Source organism: Carya illinoinensis, chromosome 11, assembly GCF_018687715.1.
Source record: "Carya illinoinensis cultivar Pawnee chromosome 11, C.illinoinensisPawnee_v1, whole genome shotgun sequence".
In the NCBI taxonomy this organism is placed as follows: Eukaryota; Viridiplantae; Streptophyta; class Magnoliopsida; order Fagales; family Juglandaceae; genus Carya; species Carya illinoinensis.
Genome location: NC_056762.1, coordinates 19,383,858 through 19,405,340, shown reverse-complemented (window position 1 = coordinate 19,405,340; position 21,483 = coordinate 19,383,858). Strand labels below are relative to the sequence as shown.

Genomic DNA, 21,483 nt, shown 5'->3' with positions numbered 1-21,483 from the left:
GATGCGGTAAAAATTAAAAGGGGGGGTGCAACACGAGGACTTCCCAGGAGGTCACCCATCCTAATACTACTCTCGCCCAAGCACGCTTAACTGCGGAGTTCTGATGGGATCCGGTGCATTAGTGCTGGTATGATCGCACCCATCATGCTACCAGCGAAAAACTAATATAATCCTATTACGACCTAGCCGCACCCTGCCTATCCCATGCCAACTGGCGATCTGATTGATAGCGATGGGGTCGGTGCGATTTTCCTAAGAATCCATTGCCCGGTTGTCGTTCCGGTCCATCCGACCGGAGATGCGGTAAAAATAAAAAGGGGGGGTGCAACACGAGGACTTCCCAGGAGGTCACCCATCCTAGTACTACTCTCGCCCAAGCACGCTTAACTGCGGAGTTCTGATGGGATCCGGTGCATTAGTGCTGGTATGATCGCACCCATCATGCTACCAGCGAAAAACTAATATAATCCTATTACGACCTAGCCGCACCCTGCCTATCTCATGCCAACCGGCGATCTGACCGATACCCATTGCTACGCGATGGGGTCGGTGCGATTTTCCTAAAAATCCATTCCCTGGTTCTCGTTCCGGTCCATCCGACCAGAGATGCGGTAAAAATTAAAAGGGGGGGTGCAACACGAGGACTTCCCAGGAGGTCACCCATCCTAGTACTACTCTCGCCCAAGCACGCTTAACTGCGGAGTTCTGATGGGATCCGGTGCATTAGTGCTGGTATGATCGCACCCATCATGCTACCAGCGAAAAACTAATATAATCCTATTACGACCTAGCCGCACCCTGCCTATCTCATGCCAACCGGCGATCTGACCGATACCCATTGCTACGCGATGGGGTCGGTGCGATTTTCCTAAAAATCCATTCCCTGGTTCTCGTTCCGGTCCATCCGACCAGAGATGCGGTAAAAATTAAAAGGGGGGGTGCAACACGAGGACTTCCCAGGAGGTCACCCATCCTAGTACTACTCTCGCCCAAGCACGCTTAACTGCGGAGTTCTGATGGGATCCGGTGCATTAGTGCTGGTATGATCGCACCCATCATGCTACCAGCGCAAAACTAATATAATCCTATTACGACCTAGCCGCACCCTGCCTATCTCATGCCAACCGGCGATCTGACCGATACCCATCGCTACGCGATGGGGTCGGTGCGATTTTCCTAAAAATCCATTCCCTGGTTCTCGTTCCGGTCCATCCGACCAGAGATGCGGTAAAAATTAAAAGGGGGGGTGCAACACGAGGACTTCCCAGGAGGTCACCCATCCTAGTACTACTCTCGCCCAAGCACGCTTAACTGCGGAGTTCTGATGGGATCCGGTGCATTAGTGCTGGTATGATCGCACCCATCATGCTACCAGCGAAAAACTAATATAATCCTATTACGGCCTAGCCGCACCCTGCCTATCCCATGCCAACTGGCGATCTGATTGATAGCGATGGGGTCGGTGCGATTTTCCTAAGAATCCATTGCCCGGTTGTCGTTCCGGTCCATCCGACCGGAGATGCGGTAAAAATAAAAAGGGGGGGTGCAACACGAGGACTTCCCAGGAGGTCACCCATCCTAGTACTACTCTCGCCCAAGCACGCTTAACTGCGGAGTTCTGATGGGATCCGGTGCATTAGTGCTGGTATGATCGCACCCATCATGCTACCAGCGAAAAACTAATATAATCCTATTACGACCTAGCCGCACCATGCCTATCCCATGCCAACCGGCGATCTGATCGATACCCATTGCTACGCGATGGGGTCGGTGCGATTTTCCTAAGAATCCATTGCCCGGTTGTCGTTCCGGTCCATCCGACCGGAGATGCGGTAAAAATAAAAAGGGGGGGTGCAACACGAGGACTTCCCAGGAGGTCACCCATCCTAGTACTACTCTCGCCCAAGCACGCTTAACTGCGGAGTTCTGATGGGATCCGGTGCATTAGTGCTGGTATGATCGCACCCATCATGCTACCAGCGAAAAACTAATATAATCCTATTACGACCTAGCCGCACCCTGCCTATCTCATGCCAACCGGCGATCTGACCGATACCCATTGCTACGCGATGGGGTCGGTGCGATTTTCCTAAAAATCCATTCCCCGGTTCTCGTTCCGGTCCATCCGACCAGAGATGCGGTAAAAATTAAAAGGGGGGGTGCAACACGAGGACTTCCCAGGAGGTCACCCATCCTAGTACTACTCTCGCCCAAGCACGCTTAACTGCGGAGTTCTGATGGGATCCGGTGCATTAGTGCTGGTATGATCGCACCCATCATGCTACCAGCGAAAAACTAATATAATCCTATTACGACCTAGCCGCACCCTGCCTATCCCATGCCAACTGGCGATCTGATTGATAGCGATGGGGTCGGTGCGATTTTCCTAAGAATCCATTGCCCGGTTGTCGTTCCGGTCCATCCGACCGGAGATGCGGTAAAAATAAAAAGGGGGGGTGCAACACGAGGACTTCCCAGGAGGTCACCCATCCTAGTACTACTCTCGCCCAAGCACGCTTAACTGCGGAGTTCTGATGGGATCCGGTGCATTAGTGCTGGTATGATCGCACCCATCATGCTACCAGCGAAAAACTAATATAATCCTATTACGACCTAGCCGCACCCTGCCTATCTCATGCCAACCGGCGATCTGACCGATACCCATTGCTACGCGATGGGGTCGGTGCGATTTTCCTAAAAATCCATTCCCTGGTTCTCGTTCCGGTCCATCCGACCAGAGATGCGGTAAAAATTAAAAGGGGGGGTGCAACACGAGGACTTCCCAGGAGGTCACCCATCCTAGTACTACTCTCGCCCAAGCACGCTTAACTGCGGAGTTCTGATGGGATCCGGTGCATTAGTGCTGGTATGATCGCACCCATCATGCTACCAGCGAAAAACTAATATAATCCTATTACGACCTAGCCGCACCCTGCCTATCTCATGCCAACCGGCGATCTGACCGATACCCATTGCTACGCGATGGGGTCGGTGCGATTTTCCTAAAAATCCATTCCCTGGTTCTCGTTCCGGTCCATCCGACCAGAGATGCGGTAAAAATTAAAAGGGGGGGTGCAACACGAGGACTTCCCAGGAGGTCACCCATCCTAGTACTACTCTCGCCCAAGCACGCTTAACTGCGGAGTTCTGATGGGATCCGGTGCATTAGTGCTGGTATGATCGCACCCATCATGCTACCAGCGAAAAACTAATATAATCCTATTACGACCTAGCCGCACCCTGCCTATCCCATGCCAACTGGCGATCTGATTGATAGCGATGGGGTCGGTGCGATTTTCCTAAGAATCCATTGCCCGGTTGTCGTTCCGGTCCATCAGACCGGAGATGCGGTAAAAATAAAAAGGGGGGGTGCAACACGAGGACTTCCCAGGAGGTCACCCATCCTAGTACTACTCTCGCCCAAGCACGCTTAACTGCTGAGTTCTGATGGGATCCGGTGCATTAGTGCTGGTAGGATCGCACCCATCATGCTACCAGCGAAAAACTAATATAATCCTATTACGACCTAGCCGCACCATGCCTATCCCATGCCAACCGGCGATCTGATCGATACCCATTGCTACGCGATGGGGTCGGTGCGATTTTCCTAAGAATCCATTGCCCGGTTGTCGTTCCGGTCCATCCGACCGGAGATGCGGTAAAAATAAAAAGGGGGGGTGCAACACGAGGACTTCCCAGGAGGTCACCCATCCTAGTACTACTCTCGCCCAAGCACGCTTAACTGCGGAGTTCTGATGGGATCCGGTGCATTAGTGCTGGTATGATCGCACCCATCATGCTACCAGCGAAAAACTAATATAATCCTATTACGACCTAGCCGCACCCTGCCTATCTCATGCCAACCGGCGATCTGACCGATACCCATTGCTACGCGATGGGGTCGGTGCGATTTTCCTAAAAATCCATTCCCTGGTTCTCGTTCCGGTCCATCCGACCAGAGATGCGGTAAAAATTAAAAGGGGGGGTGCAACACGAGGACTTCCCAGGAGGTCACCCATCCTAGTACTACTCTCGCCCAAGCACGCTTAACTGCGGAGTTCTGATGGGATCCGGTGCATTAGTGCTGGTATGATCGCACCCATCATGCTACCAGCGCAAAACTAATATAATCCTATTACGACCTAGCCGCACCCTGCCTATCTCATGCCAACCGGCGATCTGACCGATACCCATCGCTATGCGATGGGGTCGGTGCGATTTTCCTAAAAATCCAATCCCTGGTTCTCGTTCCGGTCCATCCGACCAGAGATGCGGTAAAAATTAAAAGGGGGGGTGCAACACGAGGACTTCCCAGGAGGTCACCCATCCTAGTACTACTCTCGCCCAAGCACGCTTAACTGCGGAGTTCTGATGGGATCCGGTGCATTAGTGCTGGTATGATCGCACCCATCATGCTACCAGCGAAAAACTAATATAATCCTATTACGACCTAGCCGCACCCTGCCTATCCCATGCCAACTGGCGATCTGATTGATAGCGATGGGGTCGGTGCGATTTTCCTAAGAATCCATTGCCCGGTTGTCGTTCCGGTCCATCAGACCGGAGATGCGGTAAAAATAAAAAGGGGGGGTGCAACACGAGGACTTCCCAGGAGGTCACCCATCCTAGTACTACTCTCGCCCAAGCACGCTTAACTGCGGAGTTCTGATGGGATCCGGTGCATTAGTGCTGGTATGATCGCACCCATCATGCTACCAGCGAAAAACTAATATAATCCTATTACGACCTAGCCGCACCCTGCCTATCCCATGCCAACTGGCGATCTGATTGATAGCGATGGGGTCGGTGCGATTTTCCTAAGAATCCATTGCCCGGTTGTCGTTCCGGTCCATCCGACCGGAGATGCGGTAAAAATAAAAAGGGGGGGTGCAACACGAGGACTTCCCAGGAGGTCACCCATCCTAGTACTACTCTCGCCCAAGCACGCTTAACTGCGGAGTTCTGATGGGATCCGGTGCATTAGTGCTGGTATGATCGCACCCATCATGCTACCAGCGCAAAACTAATATAATCCTATTACGACCTAGCCGCACCCTGCCTATCTCATGCCAACCGGCGATCTGACCGATACCCATCGCTACGCGATGGGGTCGGTGCGATTTTCCTAAAAATCCATTCCCTGGTTCTCGTTCCGGTCCATCCGACCAGAGATGCGGTAAAAATTAAAAGGGGGGGTGCAACACGAGGACTTCCCAGGAGGTCACCCATCCTAGTACTACTCTCGCCCAAGCACGCTTAACTGCGGAGTTCTGATGGGATCCGGTGCATTAGTGCTGGTATGATCGCACCCATCATGCTACCAGCGAAAAACTAATATAATCCTATTACGACCTAGCCGCACCCTGCCTATCCCATGCCAACTGGCGATCTGATTGATAGCGATGGGGTCGGTGCGATTTTCCTAAGAATCCATTGCCCGGTTGTCGTTCCGGTCCATCAGACCGGAGATGCGGTAAAAATAAAAAGGGGGGGTGCAACACGAGGACTTCCCAGGAGGTCACCCATCCTAGTACTACTCTCGCCCAAGCACGCTTAACTGCTGAGTTCTGATGGGATCCGGTGCATTAGTGCTGGTAGGATCGCACCCATCATGCTACCAGCGAAAAACTAATATAATCCTATTACGACCTAGCCGCACCATGCCTATCCCATGCCAACCGGCGATCTGATCGATACCCATTGCTACGCGATGGGGTCGGTGCGATTTTCCTAAGAATCCATTGCCCGGTTGTCGTTCCGGTCCATCCGACCGGAGATGCGGTAAAAATAAAAAGGGGGGGTGCAACACGAGGACTTCCCAGGAGGTCACCCATCCTAGTACTACTCTCGCCCAAGCACGCTTAACTGCGGAGTTCTGATGGGATCCGGTGCATTAGTGCTGGTATGATCGCACCCATCATGCTACCAGCGAAAAACTAATATAATCCTATTACGACCTAGCCGCACCCTGCCTATCTCATGCCAACCGGCGATCTGACCGATACCCATTGCTACGCGATGGGGTCGGTGCGATTTTCCTAAAAATCCATTCCCTGGTTCTAGTTCCGGTCCATCCGACCAGAGATGCGGTAAAAATTAAAAGGGGGGGTGCAACACGAGGACTTCCCAGGAGGTCACCCATCCTAGTACTACTCTCGCCCAAGCACGCTTAACTGCGGAGTTCTGATGGGATCCGGTGCATTAGTGCTGGTATGATCGCACCCATCATGCTACCAGCGCAAAACTAATATAATCCTATTACGACCTAGCCGCACCCTGCCTATCTCATGCCAACCGGCGATCTGACCGATACCCATCGCTATGCGATGGGGTCGGTGCGATTTTCCTAAAAATCCATTCCCTGGTTCTCGTTCCGGTCCATCCGACCAGAGATGCGGTAAAAATTAAAATGGGGGGTGCAACACGAGGACTTCCCAGGAGGTCACCCATCCTAGTACTACTCTCGCCCAAGCACGCTTAACTGCGGAGTTCTGATGGGATCCGGTGCATTAGTGCTGGTATGATCGCACCCATCATGCTACCAGCGAAAAACTAATATAATCCTATTACGACCTAGCCGCACCCTGCCTATCCCATGCCAACTGGCGATCTGATTGATAGCGATGGGGTCGGTGCGATTTTCCTAAGAATCCATTGCCCGGTTGTCGTTCCGGTCCATCAGACCGGAGATGCGGTAAAAATAAAAAGGGGGGGTGCAACACGAGGACTTCCCAGGAGGTCACCCATCCTAGTACTACTCTCGCCCAAGCACGCTTAACTGCGGAGTTCTGATGGGATCCGGTGCATTAGTGCTGGTATGATCGCACCCATCATGCTACCAGCGAAAAACTAATATAATCCTATTACGACCTAGCCGCACCCTGCCTATCCCATGCCAACTGGCGATCTGATTGATAGCGATGGGGTCGGTGCGATTTTCCTAAGAATCCATTGCCCGGTTGTCGTTCCGGTCCATCCGACCGGAGATGCGGTAAAAATAAAAAGGGGGGGTGCAACACGAGGACTTCCCAGGAGGTCACCCATCCTAGTACTACTCTCGCCCAAGCACGCTTAACTGCGGAGTTCTGATGGGATCCGGTGCATTAGTGCTGGTATGATCGCACCCATCATGCTACCAGCGCAAAACTAATATAATCCTATTACGACCTAGCCGCACCCTGCCTATCTCATGCCAACCGGCGATCTGACCGATACCCATCGCTACGCGATGGGGTCGGTGCGATTTTCCTAAAAATCCATTCCCTGGTTCTCGTTCCGGTCCATCCGACCAGAGATGCGGTAAAAATTAAAAGGGGGGGTGCAACACGAGGACTTCCCAGGAGGTCACCCATCCTAGTACTACTCTCGCCCAAGCACGCTTAACTGCGGAGTTCTGATGGGATCCGGTGCATTAGTGCTGGTATGATCGCACCCATCATGCTACCAGCGAAAAACTAATATAATCCTATTACGACCTAGCCGCACCCTGCCTATCCCATGCCAACTGGCGATCTGATTGATAGCGATGGGGTCGGTGCGATTTTCCTAAGAATCCATTGCCCGGTTGTCGTTCCGGTCCATCCGACCGGAGATGCGGTAAAAATAAAAAGGGGGGGTGCAACACGAGGACTTCCCAGGAGGTCACCCATCCTAGTACTACTCTCGCCCAAGCACGCTTAACTGCGGAGTTCTGATGGGATCCGGTGCATTAGTGCTGGTATGATCGCACCCATCATGCTACCAGCGAAAAACTAATATAATCCTATTACGACCTAGCCGCACCATGCCTATCCCATGCCAACCGGCGATCTGATCGATACCCATTGCTACGCGATGGGGTCGGTGCGATTTTCCTAAGAATCCATTGCCCGGTTGTCGTTCCGGTCCATCCGACCGGAGATGCGGTAAAAATAAAAAGGGGGGGTGCAACACGAGGACTTCCCAGGAGGTCACCCATCCTAGTACTACTCTCGCCCAAGCACGCTTAACTGCGGAGTTCTGATGGGATCCGGTGCATTAGTGCTGGTATGATCGCACCCATCATGCTACCAGCGAAAAACTAATATAATCCTATTACGACCTAGCCGCACCCTGCCTATCTCATGCCAACCGGCGATCTGACCGATACCCATTGCTACGCGATGGGGTCGGTGCGATTTTCCTAAAAATCCATTCCCCGGTTCTCGTTCCGGTCCATCCGACCAGAGATGCGGTAAAAATTAAAAGGGGGGGTGCAACACGAGGACTTCCCAGGAGGTCACCCATCCTAGTACTACTCTCGCCCAAGCACGCTTAACTGCGGAGTTCTGATGGGATCCGGTGCATTAGTGCTGGTATGATCGCACCCATCATGCTACCAGCGAAAAACTAATATAATCCTATTACGACCTAGCCGCACCCTGCCTATCCCATGCCAACTGGCGATCTGATTGATAGCGATGGGGTCGGTGCGATTTTCCTAAGAATCCATTGCCCGGTTGTCGTTCCGGTCCATCCGACCGGAGATGCGGTAAAAATAAAAAGGGGGGGTGCAACACGAGGACTTCCCAGGAGGTCACCCATCCTAGTACTACTCTCGCCCAAGCACGCTTAACTGCGGAGTTCTGATGGGATCCGGTGCATTAGTGCTGGTATGATCGCACCCATCATGCTACCAGCGAAAAACTAATATAATCCTATTACGACCTAGCCGCACCCTGCCTATCTCATGCCAACCGGCGATCTGACCGATACCCATTGCTACGCGATGGGGTCGGTGCGATTTTCCTAAAAATCCATTCCCTGGTTCTCGTTCCGGTCCATCCGACCAGAGATGCGGTAAAAATTAAAAGGGGGGGTGCAACACGAGGACTTCCCAGGAGGTCACCCATCCTAGTACTACTCTCGCCCAAGCACGCTTAACTGCGGAGTTCTGATGGGATCCGGTGCATTAGTGCTGGTATGATCGCACCCATCATGCTACCAGCGAAAAACTAATATAATCCTATTACGACCTAGCCGCACCCTGCCTATCTCATGCCAACCGGCGATCTGACCGATACCCATTGCTACGCGATGGGGTCGGTGCGATTTTCCTAAAAATCCATTCCCTGGTTCTCGTTCCGGTCCATCCGACCAGAGATGCGGTAAAAATTAAAAGGGGGGGTGCAACACGAGGACTTCCCAGGAGGTCACCCATCCTAGTACTACTCTCGCCCAAGCACGCTTAACTGCGGAGTTCTGATGGGATCCGGTGCATTAGTGCTGGTATGATCGCACCCATCATGCTACCAGCGAAAAACTAATATAATCCTATTACGACCTAGCCGCACCCTGCCTATCCCATGCCAACTGGCGATCTGATTGATAGCGATGGGGTCGGTGCGATTTTCCTAAGAATCCATTGCCCGGTTGTCGTTCCGGTCCATCAGACCGGAGATGCGGTAAAAATAAAAAGGGGGGGTGCAACACGAGGACTTCCCAGGAGGTCACCCATCCTAGTACTACTCTCGCCCAAGCACGCTTAACTGCTGAGTTCTGATGGGATCCGGTGCATTAGTGCTGGTAGGATCGCACCCATCATGCTACCAGCGAAAAACTAATATAATCCTATTACGACCTAGCCGCACCATGCCTATCCCATGCCAACCGGCGATCTGATCGATACCCATTGCTACGCGATGGGGTCGGTGCGATTTTCCTAAGAATCCATTGCCCGGTTGTCGTTCCGGTCCATCCGACCGGAGATGCGGTAAAAATAAAAAGGGGGGGTGCAACACGAGGACTTCCCAGGAGGTCACCCATCCTAGTACTACTCTCGCCCAAGCACGCTTAACTGCGGAGTTCTGATGGGATCCGGTGCATTAGTGCTGGTATGATCGCACCCATCATGCTACCAGCGAAAAACTAATATAATCCTATTACGACCTAGCCGCACCCTGCCTATCTCATGCCAACCGGCGATCTGACCGATACCCATTGCTACGCGCTGGGGTCGGTGCGATTTTCCTAAAAATCCATTCCCTGGTTCTCGTTCCGGTCCATCCGACCAGAGATGCGGTAAAAATTAAAAGGGGGGGTGCAACACGAGGACTTCCCAGGAGGTCACCCATCCTAGTACTACTCTCGCCCAAGCACGCTTAACTGCGGAGTTCTGATGGGATCCGGTGCATTAGTGCTGGTATGATCGCACCCATCATGCTACCAGCGCAAAACTAATATAATCCTATTACGACCTAGCCGCACCCTGCCTATCTCATGCCAACCGGCGATCTGACCGATACCCATCGCTACGCGATGGGGTCGGTGCGATTTTCCTAAAAATCCATTCCCTGGTTCTCGTTCCGGTCCATCCGACCAGAGATGCGGTAAAAATTAAAAGGGGGGGTGCAACACGAGGACTTCCCAGGAGGTCACCCATCCTAGTACTACTCTCGCCCAAGCACGCTTAACTGCGGAGTTCTGATGGGATCCGGTGCATTAGTGCTGGTATGATCGCACCCATCATGCTACCAGCGAAAAACTAATATAATCCTATTACGACCTAGCCGCACCCTGCCTATCCCATGCCAACTGGCGATCTGATTGATAGCGATGGGGTCGGTGCGATTTTCCTAAGAATCCATTGCCCGGTTGTCGTTCCGGTCCATCAGACCGGAGATGCGGTAAAAATAAAAAGGGGGGGTGCAACACGAGGACTTCCCAGGAGGTCACCCATCCTAGTACTACTCTCGCCCAAGCACGCTTAACTGCGGAGTTCTGATGGGATCCGGTGCATTAGTGCTGGTATGATCGCACCCATCATGCTACCAGCGAAAAACTAATATAATCCTATTACGACCTAGCCGCACCCTGCCTATCCCATGCCAACTGGCGATCTGATTGATAGCGATGGGGTCGGTGCGATTTTCCTAAGAATCCATTGCCCGGTTGTCGTTCCGGTCCATCCGACCGGAGATGCGGTAAAAATAAAAAGGGGGGGTGCAACACGAGGACTTCCCAGGAGGTCACCCATCCTAGTACTACTCTCGCCCAAGCACGCTTAACTGCGGAGTTCTGATGGGATCCGGTGCATTAGTGCTGGTATGATCGCACCCATCATGCTACCAGCGCAAAACTAATATAATCCTATTACGACCTAGCCGCACCCTGCCTATCTCATGCCAACCGGCGATCTGACCGATACCCATCGCTACGCGATGGGGTCGGTGCGATTTTCCTAAAAATCCATTCCCTGGTTCTCGTTCCGGTCCATCCGACCAGAGATGCGGTAAAAATTAAAAGGGGGGGTGCAACACGAGGACTTCCCAGGAGGTCACCCATCCTAGTACTACTCTCGCCCAAGCACGCTTAACTGCTGAGTTCTGATGGGATCCGGTGCATTAGTGCTGGTATGATCGCACCCATCATGCTACCAGCGAAAAACTAATATAATCCTATTACGACCTAGCCGCACCCTGCCTATCCCATGCCAACTGGCGATCTGATTGATAGCGATGGGGTCGGTGCGATTTTCCTAAGAATCCATTGCCCGGTTGTCGTTCCGGTCCATCCGACCGGAGATGCGGTAAAAATAAAAAGGGGGGGTGCAACACGAGGACTTCCCAGGAGGTCACCCATCCTAGTACTACTCTCGCCCAAGCACGCTTAACTGCGGAGTTCTGATGGGATCCGGTGCATTAGTGCTGGTATGATCGCACCCATCATGCTACCAGCGAAAAACTAATATAATCCTATTACGACCTAGCCGCACCCTGCCTATCTCATGCCAACCGGCGATCTGACCGATACCCATTGCTACGCGATGGGGTCGGTGCGATTTTCCTAAAAATCCATTCCCTGGTTCTCGTTCCGGTCCATCCGACCAGAGATGCGGTAAAAATTAAAAGGGGGGGTGCAACACGAGGACTTCCCAGGAGGTCACCCATCCTAGTACTACTCTCGCCCAAGCACGCTTAACTGCGGAGTTCTGATGGGATCCGGTGCATTAGTGCTGGTATGATCGCACCCATCATGCTACCAGCGAAAAACTAATATAATCCTATTACGACCTAGCCGCACCCTGCCTATCTCATGCCAACCGGCGATCTGACCGATACCCATTGCTACGCGATGGGGTCGGTGCGATTTTCCTAAAAATCCATTCCCTGGTTCTCGTTCCGGTCCATCCGACCAGAGATGCGGTAAAAATTAAAAGGGGGGGTGCAACACGAGGACTTCCCAGGAGGTCACCCATCCTAGTACTACTCTCGCCCAAGCACGCTTAACTGCGGAGTTCTGATGGGATCCGGTGCATTAGTGCTGGTATGATCGCACCCATCATGCTACCAGCGAAAAACTAATATAATCCTATTACGACCTAGCCGCACCCTGCCTATCCCATGCCAACTGGCGATCTGATTGATAGCGATGGGGTCGGTGCGATTTTCCTAAGAATCCATTGCCCGGTTGTCGTTCCGGTCCATCAGACCGGAGATGCGGTAAAAATAAAAAGGGGGGGTGCAACACGAGGACTTCCCAGGAGGTCACCCATCCTAGTACTACTCTCGCCCAAGCACGCTTAACTGCTGAGTTCTGATGGGATCCGGTGCATTAGTGCTGGTAGGATCGCACCCATCATGCTACCAGCGAAAAACTAATATAATCCTATTACGACCTAGCCGCACCATGCCTATCCCATGCCAACCGGCGATCTGATCGATACCCATTGCTACGCGATGGGGTCGGTGCGATTTTCCTAAGAATCCATTGCCCGGTTGTCGTTCCGGTCCATCCGACCGGAGATGCGGTAAAAATAAAAAGGGGGGGTGCAACACGAGGACTTCCCAGGAGGTCACCCATCCTAGTACTACTCTCGCCCAAGCACGCTTAACTGCGGAGTTCTGATGGGATCCGGTGCATTAGTGCTGGTATGATCGCACCCATCATGCTACCAGCGAAAAACTAATATAATCCTATTACGACCTAGCCGCACCCTGCCTATCTCATGCCAACCGGCGATCTGACCGATACCCATTGCTACGCGCTGGGGTCGGTGCGATTTTCCTAAAAATCCATTCCCTGGTTCTCGTTCCGGTCCATCCGACCAGAGATGCGGTAAAAATTAAAAGGGGGGGTGCAACACGAGGACTTCCCAGGAGGTCACCCATCCTAGTACTACTCTCGCCCAAGCACGCTTAACTGCGGAGTTCTGATGGGATCCGGTGCATTAGTGCTGGTATGATCGCACCCATCATGCTACCAGCGCAAAACTAATATAATCCTATTACGACCTAGCCGCACCCTGCCTATCTCATGCCAACCGGCGATCTGACCGATACCCATCGCTACGCGATGGGGTCGGTGCGATTTTCCTAAAAATCCATTCCCTGGTTCTCGTTCCGGTCCATCCGACCAGAGATGCGGTAAAAATTAAAAGGGGGGGTGCAACACGAGGACTTCCCAGGAGGTCACCCATCCTAGTACTACTCTCGCCCAAGCACGCTTAACTGCGGAGTTCTGATGGGATCCGGTGCATTAGTGCTGGTATGATCGCACCCATCATGCTACCAGCGAAAAACTAATATAATCCTATTACGACCTAGCCGCACCCTGCCTATCCCATGCCAACTGGCGATCTGATTGATAGCGATGGGGTCGGTGCGATTTTCCTAAGAATCCATTGCCCGGTTGTCGTTCCGGTCCATCAGACCGGAGATGCGGTAAAAATAAAAAGGGGGGGTGCAACACGAGGACTTCCCAGGAGGTCACCCATCCTAGTACTACTCTCGCCCAAGCACGCTTAACTGCGGAGTTCTGATGGGATCCGGTGCATTAGTGCTGGTATGATCGCACCCATCATGCTACCAGCGAAAAACTAATATAATCCTATTACGACCTAGCCGCACCCTGCCTATCCCATGCCAACTGGCGATCTGATTGATAGCGATGGGGTCGGTGCGATTTTCCTAAGAATCCATTGCCCGGTTGTCGTTCCGGTCCATCCGACCGGAGATGCGGTAAAAATAAAAAGGGGGGGTGCAACACGAGGACTTCCCAGGAGGTCACCCATCCTAGTACTACTCTCGCCCAAGCACGCTTAACTGCGGAGTTCTGATGGGATCCGGTGCATTAGTGCTGGTATGATCGCACCCATCATGCTACCAGCGCAAAACTAATATAATCCTATTACGACCTAGCCGCACCCTGCCTATCTCATGCCAACCGGCGATCTGACCGATACCCATCGCTACGCGATGGGGTCGGTGCGATTTTCCTAAAAATCCATTCCCTGGTTCTCGTTCCGGTCCATCCGACCAGAGATGCGGTAAAAATTAAAAGGGGGGGTGCAACACGAGGACTTCCCAGGAGGTCACCCATCCTAGTACTACTCTCGCCCAAGCACGCTTAACTGCTGAGTTCTGATGGGATCCGGTGCATTAGTGCTGGTATGATCGCACCCATCATGCTACCAGCGAAAAACTAATATAATCCTATTACGACCTAGCCGCACCCTGCCTATCCCATGCCAACTGGCGATCTGATTGATAGCGATGGGGTCGGTGCGATTTTCCTAAGAATCCATTGCCCGGTTGTCGTTCCGGTCCATCCGACCGGAGATGCGGTAAAAATAAAAAGGGGGGGTGCAACACGAGGACTTCCCAGGAGGTCACCCATCCTAGTACTACTCTCGCCCAAGCACGCTTAACTGCGGAGTTCTGATGGGATCCGGTGCATTAGTGCTGGTATGATCGCACCCATCATGCTACCAGCGAAAAACTAATATAATCCTATTACGACCTAGCCGCACCATGCCTATCCCATGCCAACCGGCGATCTGATCGATACCCATTGCTACGCGATGGGGTCGGTGCGATTTTCCTAAGAATCCATTGCCCGGTTGTCGTTCCGGTCCATCCGACCGGAGATGCGGTAAAAATAAAAAGGGGGGGTGCAACACGAGGACTTCCCAGGAGGTCACCCATCCTAGTACTACTCTCGCCCAAGCACGCTTAACTGCGGAGTTCAGATGGGATCCGGTGCATTAGTGCTGGTATGATCGCACCCATCATGCTACCAGCGAAAAACTAATATAATCCTATTACGACCTAGCCGCACCCTGCCTATCTCATGCCAACCGGCGATCTGACCGATACCCATTGCTACGCGCTGGGGTCGGTGCGATTTTCCTAAAAATCCATTCCCTGGTTCTCGTTCCGGTCCATCCGACCAGAGATGCGGTAAAAATTAAAAGGGGGGGTGCAACACGAGGACTTCCCAGGAGGTCACCCATCCTAGTACTACTCTCGCCCAAGCACGCTTAACTGCGGAGTTCTGATGGGATCCGGTGCATTAGTGCTGGTATGATCGCACCCATCATGCTACCAGCGCAAAACTAATATAATCCTATTACGACCTAGCCGCACCCTGCCTATCTCATGCCAACCGGCGATCTGACCGATACCCATCGCTACGCGATGGGGTCGGTGCGATTTTCCTAAAAATCCATTCCCTGGTTCTCGTTCCGGTCCATCCGACCAGAGATGCGGTAAAAATTAAAAGGGGGGGTGCAACACGAGGACTTCCCAGGAGGTCACCCATCCTAGTACTACTCTCGCCCAAGCACGCTTAACTGCGGAGTTCTGATGGGATCCGGTGCATTAGTGCTGGTATGATCGCACCCATCATGCTACCAGCGAAAAACTAATATAATCCTATTACGACCTAGCCGCACCCTGCCTATCCCATGCCAACTGGCGATCTGATTGATAGCGATGGGGTCGGTGCGATTTTCCTAAGAATCCATTGCCCGGTTGTCGTTCCGGTCCATCAGACCGGAGATGCGGTAAAAATAAAAAGGGGGGGTGCAACACGAGGACTTCCCAGGAGGTCACCCATCCTAGTACTACTCTCGCCCAAGCACGCTTAACTGCGGAGTTCTGATGGGATCCGGTGCATTAGTGCTGGTATGATCGCACCCATCATGCTACCAGCGAAAAACTAATATAATCCTATTACGACCTAGCCGCACCCTGCCTATCCCATGCCAACTGGCGATCTGATTGATAGCGATGGGGTCGGTGCGATTTTCCTAAGAATCCATTGCCCGGTTGTCGTTCCGGTCCATCCGACCGGAGATGCGGTAAAAATAAAAAGGGGGGGTGCAACACGAGGACTTCCCAGGAGGTCACCCATCCTAGTACTACTCTCGCCCAAGCACGCTTAACTGCGGAGTTCTGATGGGATCCGGTGCATTAGTGCTGGTATGATCGCACCCATCATGCTACCAGCGCAAAACTAATATAATCCTATTACGACCTAGCCGCACCCTGCCTATCTCATGCCAACCGGCGATCTGACCGATACCCATCGCTACGCGATGGGGTCGGTGCGATTTTCCTAAAAATCCATTCCCTGGTTCTCGTTCCGGTCCATCCGACCAGAGATGCGGTAAAAATTAAAAGGGGGGGTGCAACACGAGGACTTCCCAGGAGGTCACCCATCCTAGTACTACTCTCGCCCAAGCACGCTTAACTGCTGAGTTCTGATGGGATCCGGTGCATTAGTGCTGGTATGATCGCACCCATCATGCTACCAGCGAAAAACTAATATAATCCTATTACGACCTAGCCGCACCCTGCCTATCCCATGCCAACTGGCGATCTGATTGATAGCGATGGGGTCGGTGCGATTTTCCTAAGAATCCATTGCCCGGTTGTCGTTCCGGTCCATCCGACCGGAGATGCGGTAAAAATAAAAAGGGGGGGTGCAACACGAGGACTTCCCAGGAGGTCACCCATCCTAGTACTACTCTCGCCCAAGCACGCTTAACTGCGGAGTTCTGATGGGATCCGGTGCATTAGTGCTGGTATGATCGCACCCATCATGCTACCAGCGAAAAACTAATATAATCCTATTACGACCTAGCCGCACCATGCCTATCCCATGCCAACCGGCGATCTGATCGATACCCATTGCTACGCGATGGGGTCGGTGCGATTTTCCTAAGAATCCATTGCCCGGTTGTCGTTCCGGTCCATCCGACCGGAGATGCGGTAAAAATAAAAAGGGGGGGTGCAACACGAGGACTTCCCAGGAGGTCACCCATCCTAGTACTACTCTCGCCCAAGCACGCTTAACTGCGGAGTTCTGATGGGATCCGGTGCATTAGTGCTGGTATGATCGCACCCATCATGCTACCAGCGAAAAACTAATATAATCCTATTACGACCTAGCCGCACCATGCCTATCCCATGCCAACCGGCGATCTGATCGATACCCATTGCTACGCGATGGGGTCGGTGCGATTTTCCTAAGAATCCATTGCCCGGTTGTCGTTCCGGTCCATCCGACCGGAGATGCGGTAAAAATAAAAAGGGGGGGTGCAACACGAGGACTTCCCAGGAGGTCACCCATCCTAGTACTACTCTCGCCCAAGCACGCTTAACTGCGGAGTTCTGATGGGATCCGGTGCATTAGTGCTGGTATGATCGCACCCATCATGCTACCAGCGAAAAACTAATATAATCCTATTACGACCTAGCCGCACCCTGCCTATCTCATGCCAACCGGCGATCTGACCGATACCCATTGCTACGCGATGGGGTCGGTGCGATTTTCCTAAAAATCCATTCCCTGGTTCTCGTTCCGGTCCATCCGACCAGAGATGCGGTAAAAATTAAAAGGGGGGGTGCAACACGAGGACTTCCCAGGAGGTCACCCATCCTAGTACTACTCTCGCCCAAGCACGCTTAACTGCGGAGTTCTGATGGGATCCGGTGCATTAGTGCTGGTATGATCGCACCCATCATGCTACCAGCGAAAAACTAATATAATCCTATTACGACCTAGCCGCACCCTGCCTATCTCATGCCAACCGGCGATCTGACCGATACCCATTGCTACGCGATGGGGTCGGTGCGATTTTCCTAAAAATCCATTCCCTGGTTCTCGTTCCGGTCCATCCGACCAGAGATGCGGTAAAAATTAAAAGGGGGGGTGCAACACGAGGACTTCCCAGGAGGTCACCCATCCTAGTACTACTCTCGCCCAAGCACGCTTAACTGCGGAGTTCTGATGGGATCCGGTGCATTAGTGCTGGTATGATCGCACCCATCATGCTACCAGCGCAAAACTAATATAATCCTATTACGACCTAGCCGCACCCTGCCTATCTCATGCCAACCGGCGATCTGACCGATACCCATCGCTACGCGATGGGGTCGGTGCGATTTTCCTAAAAATCCATTCCCTGGTTCTCGTTCCGGTCCATCCGACCAGAGATGCGGTAAAAATTAAAAGGGGGGGTGCAACACGAGGACTTCCCAGGAGGTCACCCATCCTAGTACTACTCTCGCCCAAGCACGCTTAACTGCGGAGTTCTGATGCGATCCGGTGCATTAGTGCTGGTATGATCGCACCCATCATGCTACCAGCGAAAAACTAATATAATCCTATTACGACCTAGCCGCACCCTGCCTATCCCATGCCAACTGGCGATCTGATTGATAGCGATGGGGTCGGTGCGATTTTCCTAAGAATCCATTGCCCGGTTGTCGTTCCGGTCCATCCGACCGGAGATGCGGTAAAAATAAAAAGGGGGGGTGCAACACGAGGACTTCCCAGGAGGTCACCCATCCTAGTACTACTCTCGCCCAAGCACGCTTAACTGCGGAGTTCTGATGGGATCCGGTGCATTAGTGCTGGTATGATCGCACCCATCATGCTACCAGCGAAAAACTAATATAATCCTATTACGACCTAGCCGCACCATGCCTATCCCATGCCAACCGGCGATCTGATCGATACCCATTGCTACGCGATGGGGTCGGTGCGATTTTCCTAAGAATCCATTGCCCGGTTGTCGTTCCGGTCCATCCGACCGGAGATGCGGTAAAAATAAAAAGGGGGGGTGCAACACGAGGACTTCCCAGGAGGTCACCCATCCTAGTACTACTCTCGCCCAAGCACGCTTAACTGCGGAGTTCTGATGGGATCCGGTGCATTAGTGCTGGTATGATCGCACCCATCATGCTACCAGCGAAAAACTAATATAATCCTATTACGACCTAGCCGCACCCTGCCTATCTCATGCCAACCGGCGATCTGACCGATACCCATTGCTACGCGATGGGGTCGGTGCGATTTTCCTAAAAATCCATTCCCCGGTTCTCGTTCCGGTCCATCCGACCAGAGATGCGGTAAAAATTAAAAGGGGGGGTGCAACACGAGGACTTCCCAGGAGGTCACCCATCCTAGTACTACTCTCGCCCAAGCACGCTTAACTGCGGAGTTCTGATGGGATCCGGTGCATTAGTGCTGGTATGATCGCACCCATCATGCTACCAGCGAAAAACTAATATAATCCTATTACGACCTAGCCGCACCCTGCCTATCCCATGCCAACTGGCGATCTGATTGATAGCGATGGGGTCGGTGCGATTTTCCTAAGAATCCATTGCCCGGTTGTCGTTCCGGTCCATCCGACCGGAGATGCGGTAAAAATAAAAAGGGGGGGTGCAACACGAGGACTTCCCAGGAGGTCACCCATCCTAGTACTACTCTCGCCCAAGCACGCTTAACTGCGGAGTTCTGATGGGATCCGGTGCATTAGTGCTGGTATGATCGCACCCATCATGCTACCAGCGAAAAACTAATATAATCCTATTACGACCTAGCCGCACCCTGCCTATCTCATGCCAACCGGCGATCTGACCGATACCCATTGCTACGCGATGGGGTCGGTGCGATTTTCCTAAAAATCCATTCCCCGGTTCTCGTTCCGGTCCATCCGACCAGAGATGCGGTAAAAATTAAAAGGGGGGGTGCAACACGAGGACTTCCCAGGAGGTCACCCATCCTAGTACTACTCTCGCCCAAGCACGCTTAACTGCGGAGTTCTGATGGGATCCGGTGCATTAGTGCTGGTATGATCGCACCCATCATGCTACCAGCGAAAAACTAATATAATCCTATTACGACCTAGCCGCACCCTGCCTATCCCATGCCAACTGGCGATCTGATTGATAGCGATGGGGTCGGTGCGATTTTCCTAAGAATCCATTGCCCGGTTGTCGTTCCGGTCCATCCGACCGGAGATGCGGTAAAAATAAAAAGGGGGGGTGCAACACGAGGACTTCCCAGGAGGTCACCCATCCTAGTACTACTCTCGCCCAAGCACGCTTAACTGCGGAGTTCTGATGGGATCCGGTGCATTAGTGCTGGTATGATCGCACCCATCATGCTACCAGCGAAAAACTAATATAATCCTATTACGACCTAGCCGCACCCTGCCTATCTCATGCCAACCGGCGATCTGACCGATACCCATTGCTACGCGATGGGGTCGGTGCGATTTTCCTAAAAATCCATTCCCCGGTTCTCGTTCCGGTCCATCCGACCAGAGATGCGGTAAAAATTAAAAGGGGGGGTGCAACACGAGGACTTCCCAGGAGGTCACCCATCCTAGTACTACTCTCGCCCAAGCACGCTTAACTGCGGAGTTCTGATGGGATCCGGTGCATTAGTGCTGGTATGATCGCACCCATCATGCTACCAGCGAAAAACTAATATAATCCTATTACGACCTAGCCGCACCCTGCCTATCCCATGCCAACTGGCGATCTGATTGATAGCGATGGGGTCGGTGCGATTTTCCTAAGAATCCATTGCCCGGTTGTCGTTCCGGTCCATCCGACCGGAGATGCGGTAAAAATAAAAAGGGGGGGTGCAACACGAGGACTTCCCAGGAGGTCACCCATCCTAGTACTACTCTCGCCCAAGCACGCTTAACTGCGGAGTTCTGATGGGATCCGGTGCATTAGTGCTGGTATGATCGCACCCATCATGCTACCAGCGAAAAACTAATATAATCCTATTACGACCTAGCCGCACCCTGCCTATCTCATGCCAACCGGCGATCTGACCGATACCCATTGCTACGCGATGGGGTCGGTGCGATTTTCCTAAAAATCCATTCCCTGGTTCTCGTTCCGGTCCATCCGACCAGAGATGCGGTAAAAATTAAAAGGGGGGGTGCAACACGAGGACTTCCCAGGAGGTCACCCATCCTAGTACTACTCTCGCCCAAGCACGCTTAACTGCGGAGTTCTGATGGGATCCGGTGCATTAGTGCTGGTATGATCGCACCCATCATGCTACCAGCGAAAAACTAATATAATCCTATTACGACCTAGCCGCACCCTGCCTATCTCATGCCAACCGGCGATCTGACCGATACCCATTGCTACGCGATGGGGTCGGTGCGATTTTCCTAAAAATCCATTCCCTGGTTCTCGTTCCGGTCCATCCGACCAGAGATGCGGTAAAAATTAAAAGGGGGGGTGCAACACGAGGACTTCCCAGGAGGTCACCCATCCTAGTACTACTCTCGCCCAAGCACGCTTAACTGCGGAGTTCTGATGGGATCCGGTGCATTAGTGCTGGTATGATCGCACCCATCATGCTACCAGCGCAAAACTAATATAATCCTATTACGACCTAGCCGCACCCTGCCTATCTCATGCC

The 21,483-nt window shown here is 52.5% G+C and overlaps 71 non-coding genes across 71 annotated transcripts; all 71 read right to left on the bottom strand.

The window, feature by feature from the left end:
- Window positions 1–22: 22 nt before the first annotated feature.
- Window positions 23–141, bottom strand: LOC122287733. The gene has a single exon (XR_006235021.1). It is a non-coding gene; the product is annotated as a 5S ribosomal RNA (ribosomal RNA).
- A 178-nt stretch (window positions 142–319) lies between these two features.
- LOC122285861 lies at window positions 320–438 on the bottom strand. The gene has a single exon (XR_006233210.1). It is a non-coding gene; the product is annotated as a 5S ribosomal RNA (ribosomal RNA).
- A 189-nt stretch (window positions 439–627) lies between these two features.
- On the bottom strand, window positions 628–746 carry LOC122285860. The gene has a single exon (XR_006233209.1). It is a non-coding gene; the product is annotated as a 5S ribosomal RNA (ribosomal RNA).
- Window positions 747–935: 189 nt separating this feature from the next.
- Window positions 936–1,054, bottom strand: LOC122285858. Its single transcript, XR_006233207.1, has one exon. It is a non-coding gene; the product is annotated as a 5S ribosomal RNA (ribosomal RNA).
- A 189-nt stretch (window positions 1,055–1,243) lies between these two features.
- LOC122285857 lies at window positions 1,244–1,362 on the bottom strand. The gene has a single exon (XR_006233206.1). It is a non-coding gene; the product is annotated as a 5S ribosomal RNA (ribosomal RNA).
- Window positions 1,363–1,540: 178 nt separating this feature from the next.
- LOC122285856 lies at window positions 1,541–1,659 on the bottom strand. The gene has a single exon (XR_006233205.1). It is a non-coding gene; the product is annotated as a 5S ribosomal RNA (ribosomal RNA).
- Window positions 1,660–1,848: 189 nt separating this feature from the next.
- LOC122285855 lies at window positions 1,849–1,967 on the bottom strand. Its single transcript, XR_006233204.1, has one exon. It is a non-coding gene; the product is annotated as a 5S ribosomal RNA (ribosomal RNA).
- A 189-nt stretch (window positions 1,968–2,156) lies between these two features.
- Window positions 2,157–2,275, bottom strand: LOC122285854. Its single transcript, XR_006233203.1, has one exon. It is a non-coding gene; the product is annotated as a 5S ribosomal RNA (ribosomal RNA).
- A 178-nt stretch (window positions 2,276–2,453) lies between these two features.
- On the bottom strand, window positions 2,454–2,572 carry LOC122285853. Its single transcript, XR_006233202.1, has one exon. It is a non-coding gene; the product is annotated as a 5S ribosomal RNA (ribosomal RNA).
- A 189-nt stretch (window positions 2,573–2,761) lies between these two features.
- On the bottom strand, window positions 2,762–2,880 carry LOC122285852. Its single transcript, XR_006233201.1, has one exon. It is a non-coding gene; the product is annotated as a 5S ribosomal RNA (ribosomal RNA).
- Window positions 2,881–3,069: 189 nt separating this feature from the next.
- LOC122285851 lies at window positions 3,070–3,188 on the bottom strand. Its single transcript, XR_006233200.1, has one exon. It is a non-coding gene; the product is annotated as a 5S ribosomal RNA (ribosomal RNA).
- A 178-nt stretch (window positions 3,189–3,366) lies between these two features.
- LOC122283101 lies at window positions 3,367–3,485 on the bottom strand. The gene has a single exon (XR_006230584.1). It is a non-coding gene; the product is annotated as a 5S ribosomal RNA (ribosomal RNA).
- Window positions 3,486–3,674: 189 nt separating this feature from the next.
- LOC122285850 lies at window positions 3,675–3,793 on the bottom strand. The gene has a single exon (XR_006233199.1). It is a non-coding gene; the product is annotated as a 5S ribosomal RNA (ribosomal RNA).
- Window positions 3,794–3,982: 189 nt separating this feature from the next.
- LOC122285848 lies at window positions 3,983–4,101 on the bottom strand. Its single transcript, XR_006233198.1, has one exon. It is a non-coding gene; the product is annotated as a 5S ribosomal RNA (ribosomal RNA).
- Window positions 4,102–4,290: 189 nt separating this feature from the next.
- LOC122285846 lies at window positions 4,291–4,409 on the bottom strand. Its single transcript, XR_006233196.1, has one exon. It is a non-coding gene; the product is annotated as a 5S ribosomal RNA (ribosomal RNA).
- A 178-nt stretch (window positions 4,410–4,587) lies between these two features.
- On the bottom strand, window positions 4,588–4,706 carry LOC122285845. Its single transcript, XR_006233195.1, has one exon. It is a non-coding gene; the product is annotated as a 5S ribosomal RNA (ribosomal RNA).
- A 178-nt stretch (window positions 4,707–4,884) lies between these two features.
- Window positions 4,885–5,003, bottom strand: LOC122285844. The gene has a single exon (XR_006233194.1). It is a non-coding gene; the product is annotated as a 5S ribosomal RNA (ribosomal RNA).
- A 189-nt stretch (window positions 5,004–5,192) lies between these two features.
- Window positions 5,193–5,311, bottom strand: LOC122285843. Its single transcript, XR_006233193.1, has one exon. It is a non-coding gene; the product is annotated as a 5S ribosomal RNA (ribosomal RNA).
- Window positions 5,312–5,489: 178 nt separating this feature from the next.
- Window positions 5,490–5,608, bottom strand: LOC122283100. The gene has a single exon (XR_006230583.1). It is a non-coding gene; the product is annotated as a 5S ribosomal RNA (ribosomal RNA).
- Window positions 5,609–5,797: 189 nt separating this feature from the next.
- LOC122285842 lies at window positions 5,798–5,916 on the bottom strand. Its single transcript, XR_006233192.1, has one exon. It is a non-coding gene; the product is annotated as a 5S ribosomal RNA (ribosomal RNA).
- Window positions 5,917–6,105: 189 nt separating this feature from the next.
- LOC122285841 lies at window positions 6,106–6,224 on the bottom strand. The gene has a single exon (XR_006233191.1). It is a non-coding gene; the product is annotated as a 5S ribosomal RNA (ribosomal RNA).
- A 189-nt stretch (window positions 6,225–6,413) lies between these two features.
- LOC122285840 lies at window positions 6,414–6,532 on the bottom strand. Its single transcript, XR_006233190.1, has one exon. It is a non-coding gene; the product is annotated as a 5S ribosomal RNA (ribosomal RNA).
- Window positions 6,533–6,710: 178 nt separating this feature from the next.
- Window positions 6,711–6,829, bottom strand: LOC122285839. The gene has a single exon (XR_006233189.1). It is a non-coding gene; the product is annotated as a 5S ribosomal RNA (ribosomal RNA).
- Window positions 6,830–7,007: 178 nt separating this feature from the next.
- On the bottom strand, window positions 7,008–7,126 carry LOC122285838. Its single transcript, XR_006233188.1, has one exon. It is a non-coding gene; the product is annotated as a 5S ribosomal RNA (ribosomal RNA).
- Window positions 7,127–7,315: 189 nt separating this feature from the next.
- LOC122285837 lies at window positions 7,316–7,434 on the bottom strand. The gene has a single exon (XR_006233187.1). It is a non-coding gene; the product is annotated as a 5S ribosomal RNA (ribosomal RNA).
- A 178-nt stretch (window positions 7,435–7,612) lies between these two features.
- LOC122285835 lies at window positions 7,613–7,731 on the bottom strand. The gene has a single exon (XR_006233185.1). It is a non-coding gene; the product is annotated as a 5S ribosomal RNA (ribosomal RNA).
- Window positions 7,732–7,920: 189 nt separating this feature from the next.
- LOC122285834 lies at window positions 7,921–8,039 on the bottom strand. Its single transcript, XR_006233184.1, has one exon. It is a non-coding gene; the product is annotated as a 5S ribosomal RNA (ribosomal RNA).
- A 189-nt stretch (window positions 8,040–8,228) lies between these two features.
- Window positions 8,229–8,347, bottom strand: LOC122285832. Its single transcript, XR_006233183.1, has one exon. It is a non-coding gene; the product is annotated as a 5S ribosomal RNA (ribosomal RNA).
- A 178-nt stretch (window positions 8,348–8,525) lies between these two features.
- LOC122285831 lies at window positions 8,526–8,644 on the bottom strand. The gene has a single exon (XR_006233182.1). It is a non-coding gene; the product is annotated as a 5S ribosomal RNA (ribosomal RNA).
- A 189-nt stretch (window positions 8,645–8,833) lies between these two features.
- LOC122285830 lies at window positions 8,834–8,952 on the bottom strand. Its single transcript, XR_006233181.1, has one exon. It is a non-coding gene; the product is annotated as a 5S ribosomal RNA (ribosomal RNA).
- A 189-nt stretch (window positions 8,953–9,141) lies between these two features.
- LOC122285829 lies at window positions 9,142–9,260 on the bottom strand. The gene has a single exon (XR_006233180.1). It is a non-coding gene; the product is annotated as a 5S ribosomal RNA (ribosomal RNA).
- A 178-nt stretch (window positions 9,261–9,438) lies between these two features.
- On the bottom strand, window positions 9,439–9,557 carry LOC122283098. The gene has a single exon (XR_006230581.1). It is a non-coding gene; the product is annotated as a 5S ribosomal RNA (ribosomal RNA).
- Window positions 9,558–9,746: 189 nt separating this feature from the next.
- Window positions 9,747–9,865, bottom strand: LOC122285828. The gene has a single exon (XR_006233179.1). It is a non-coding gene; the product is annotated as a 5S ribosomal RNA (ribosomal RNA).
- A 189-nt stretch (window positions 9,866–10,054) lies between these two features.
- On the bottom strand, window positions 10,055–10,173 carry LOC122285827. Its single transcript, XR_006233178.1, has one exon. It is a non-coding gene; the product is annotated as a 5S ribosomal RNA (ribosomal RNA).
- A 189-nt stretch (window positions 10,174–10,362) lies between these two features.
- On the bottom strand, window positions 10,363–10,481 carry LOC122285826. The gene has a single exon (XR_006233176.1). It is a non-coding gene; the product is annotated as a 5S ribosomal RNA (ribosomal RNA).
- A 178-nt stretch (window positions 10,482–10,659) lies between these two features.
- On the bottom strand, window positions 10,660–10,778 carry LOC122285825. Its single transcript, XR_006233175.1, has one exon. It is a non-coding gene; the product is annotated as a 5S ribosomal RNA (ribosomal RNA).
- A 178-nt stretch (window positions 10,779–10,956) lies between these two features.
- Window positions 10,957–11,075, bottom strand: LOC122285823. The gene has a single exon (XR_006233173.1). It is a non-coding gene; the product is annotated as a 5S ribosomal RNA (ribosomal RNA).
- A 189-nt stretch (window positions 11,076–11,264) lies between these two features.
- Window positions 11,265–11,383, bottom strand: LOC122288215. The gene has a single exon (XR_006235486.1). It is a non-coding gene; the product is annotated as a 5S ribosomal RNA (ribosomal RNA).
- A 178-nt stretch (window positions 11,384–11,561) lies between these two features.
- On the bottom strand, window positions 11,562–11,680 carry LOC122285822. Its single transcript, XR_006233172.1, has one exon. It is a non-coding gene; the product is annotated as a 5S ribosomal RNA (ribosomal RNA).
- A 189-nt stretch (window positions 11,681–11,869) lies between these two features.
- On the bottom strand, window positions 11,870–11,988 carry LOC122285821. The gene has a single exon (XR_006233171.1). It is a non-coding gene; the product is annotated as a 5S ribosomal RNA (ribosomal RNA).
- Window positions 11,989–12,177: 189 nt separating this feature from the next.
- On the bottom strand, window positions 12,178–12,296 carry LOC122285820. Its single transcript, XR_006233170.1, has one exon. It is a non-coding gene; the product is annotated as a 5S ribosomal RNA (ribosomal RNA).
- Window positions 12,297–12,474: 178 nt separating this feature from the next.
- LOC122283097 lies at window positions 12,475–12,593 on the bottom strand. Its single transcript, XR_006230580.1, has one exon. It is a non-coding gene; the product is annotated as a 5S ribosomal RNA (ribosomal RNA).
- A 189-nt stretch (window positions 12,594–12,782) lies between these two features.
- Window positions 12,783–12,901, bottom strand: LOC122285819. Its single transcript, XR_006233169.1, has one exon. It is a non-coding gene; the product is annotated as a 5S ribosomal RNA (ribosomal RNA).
- Window positions 12,902–13,090: 189 nt separating this feature from the next.
- On the bottom strand, window positions 13,091–13,209 carry LOC122285817. Its single transcript, XR_006233167.1, has one exon. It is a non-coding gene; the product is annotated as a 5S ribosomal RNA (ribosomal RNA).
- A 189-nt stretch (window positions 13,210–13,398) lies between these two features.
- On the bottom strand, window positions 13,399–13,517 carry LOC122285816. The gene has a single exon (XR_006233166.1). It is a non-coding gene; the product is annotated as a 5S ribosomal RNA (ribosomal RNA).
- A 178-nt stretch (window positions 13,518–13,695) lies between these two features.
- LOC122285815 lies at window positions 13,696–13,814 on the bottom strand. The gene has a single exon (XR_006233165.1). It is a non-coding gene; the product is annotated as a 5S ribosomal RNA (ribosomal RNA).
- A 178-nt stretch (window positions 13,815–13,992) lies between these two features.
- Window positions 13,993–14,111, bottom strand: LOC122285814. The gene has a single exon (XR_006233164.1). It is a non-coding gene; the product is annotated as a 5S ribosomal RNA (ribosomal RNA).
- Window positions 14,112–14,300: 189 nt separating this feature from the next.
- Window positions 14,301–14,419, bottom strand: LOC122288214. Its single transcript, XR_006235485.1, has one exon. It is a non-coding gene; the product is annotated as a 5S ribosomal RNA (ribosomal RNA).
- A 178-nt stretch (window positions 14,420–14,597) lies between these two features.
- On the bottom strand, window positions 14,598–14,716 carry LOC122285813. Its single transcript, XR_006233163.1, has one exon. It is a non-coding gene; the product is annotated as a 5S ribosomal RNA (ribosomal RNA).
- A 189-nt stretch (window positions 14,717–14,905) lies between these two features.
- LOC122287028 lies at window positions 14,906–15,024 on the bottom strand. The gene has a single exon (XR_006234336.1). It is a non-coding gene; the product is annotated as a 5S ribosomal RNA (ribosomal RNA).
- A 189-nt stretch (window positions 15,025–15,213) lies between these two features.
- Window positions 15,214–15,332, bottom strand: LOC122285811. The gene has a single exon (XR_006233161.1). It is a non-coding gene; the product is annotated as a 5S ribosomal RNA (ribosomal RNA).
- A 189-nt stretch (window positions 15,333–15,521) lies between these two features.
- Window positions 15,522–15,640, bottom strand: LOC122285810. The gene has a single exon (XR_006233160.1). It is a non-coding gene; the product is annotated as a 5S ribosomal RNA (ribosomal RNA).
- A 178-nt stretch (window positions 15,641–15,818) lies between these two features.
- Window positions 15,819–15,937, bottom strand: LOC122285809. The gene has a single exon (XR_006233159.1). It is a non-coding gene; the product is annotated as a 5S ribosomal RNA (ribosomal RNA).
- A 178-nt stretch (window positions 15,938–16,115) lies between these two features.
- LOC122285808 lies at window positions 16,116–16,234 on the bottom strand. Its single transcript, XR_006233158.1, has one exon. It is a non-coding gene; the product is annotated as a 5S ribosomal RNA (ribosomal RNA).
- Window positions 16,235–16,423: 189 nt separating this feature from the next.
- On the bottom strand, window positions 16,424–16,542 carry LOC122288213. The gene has a single exon (XR_006235484.1). It is a non-coding gene; the product is annotated as a 5S ribosomal RNA (ribosomal RNA).
- Window positions 16,543–16,720: 178 nt separating this feature from the next.
- On the bottom strand, window positions 16,721–16,839 carry LOC122285807. The gene has a single exon (XR_006233157.1). It is a non-coding gene; the product is annotated as a 5S ribosomal RNA (ribosomal RNA).
- Window positions 16,840–17,028: 189 nt separating this feature from the next.
- Window positions 17,029–17,147, bottom strand: LOC122285806. Its single transcript, XR_006233156.1, has one exon. It is a non-coding gene; the product is annotated as a 5S ribosomal RNA (ribosomal RNA).
- A 189-nt stretch (window positions 17,148–17,336) lies between these two features.
- Window positions 17,337–17,455, bottom strand: LOC122285805. The gene has a single exon (XR_006233155.1). It is a non-coding gene; the product is annotated as a 5S ribosomal RNA (ribosomal RNA).
- Window positions 17,456–17,644: 189 nt separating this feature from the next.
- LOC122285804 lies at window positions 17,645–17,763 on the bottom strand. The gene has a single exon (XR_006233154.1). It is a non-coding gene; the product is annotated as a 5S ribosomal RNA (ribosomal RNA).
- A 189-nt stretch (window positions 17,764–17,952) lies between these two features.
- Window positions 17,953–18,071, bottom strand: LOC122285803. The gene has a single exon (XR_006233153.1). It is a non-coding gene; the product is annotated as a 5S ribosomal RNA (ribosomal RNA).
- Window positions 18,072–18,260: 189 nt separating this feature from the next.
- LOC122288052 lies at window positions 18,261–18,379 on the bottom strand. The gene has a single exon (XR_006235329.1). It is a non-coding gene; the product is annotated as a 5S ribosomal RNA (ribosomal RNA).
- Window positions 18,380–18,557: 178 nt separating this feature from the next.
- Window positions 18,558–18,676, bottom strand: LOC122285802. Its single transcript, XR_006233152.1, has one exon. It is a non-coding gene; the product is annotated as a 5S ribosomal RNA (ribosomal RNA).
- Window positions 18,677–18,865: 189 nt separating this feature from the next.
- LOC122285800 lies at window positions 18,866–18,984 on the bottom strand. Its single transcript, XR_006233150.1, has one exon. It is a non-coding gene; the product is annotated as a 5S ribosomal RNA (ribosomal RNA).
- A 189-nt stretch (window positions 18,985–19,173) lies between these two features.
- On the bottom strand, window positions 19,174–19,292 carry LOC122285799. The gene has a single exon (XR_006233149.1). It is a non-coding gene; the product is annotated as a 5S ribosomal RNA (ribosomal RNA).
- Window positions 19,293–19,470: 178 nt separating this feature from the next.
- LOC122285798 lies at window positions 19,471–19,589 on the bottom strand. The gene has a single exon (XR_006233148.1). It is a non-coding gene; the product is annotated as a 5S ribosomal RNA (ribosomal RNA).
- A 189-nt stretch (window positions 19,590–19,778) lies between these two features.
- On the bottom strand, window positions 19,779–19,897 carry LOC122285797. Its single transcript, XR_006233147.1, has one exon. It is a non-coding gene; the product is annotated as a 5S ribosomal RNA (ribosomal RNA).
- A 178-nt stretch (window positions 19,898–20,075) lies between these two features.
- Window positions 20,076–20,194, bottom strand: LOC122285796. Its single transcript, XR_006233146.1, has one exon. It is a non-coding gene; the product is annotated as a 5S ribosomal RNA (ribosomal RNA).
- A 189-nt stretch (window positions 20,195–20,383) lies between these two features.
- Window positions 20,384–20,502, bottom strand: LOC122285795. Its single transcript, XR_006233145.1, has one exon. It is a non-coding gene; the product is annotated as a 5S ribosomal RNA (ribosomal RNA).
- Window positions 20,503–20,680: 178 nt separating this feature from the next.
- LOC122285794 lies at window positions 20,681–20,799 on the bottom strand. The gene has a single exon (XR_006233144.1). It is a non-coding gene; the product is annotated as a 5S ribosomal RNA (ribosomal RNA).
- Window positions 20,800–20,988: 189 nt separating this feature from the next.
- On the bottom strand, window positions 20,989–21,107 carry LOC122285793. Its single transcript, XR_006233143.1, has one exon. It is a non-coding gene; the product is annotated as a 5S ribosomal RNA (ribosomal RNA).
- Window positions 21,108–21,296: 189 nt separating this feature from the next.
- LOC122285792 lies at window positions 21,297–21,415 on the bottom strand. Its single transcript, XR_006233142.1, has one exon. It is a non-coding gene; the product is annotated as a 5S ribosomal RNA (ribosomal RNA).
- Window positions 21,416–21,483: the final 68 nt, after the last annotated feature.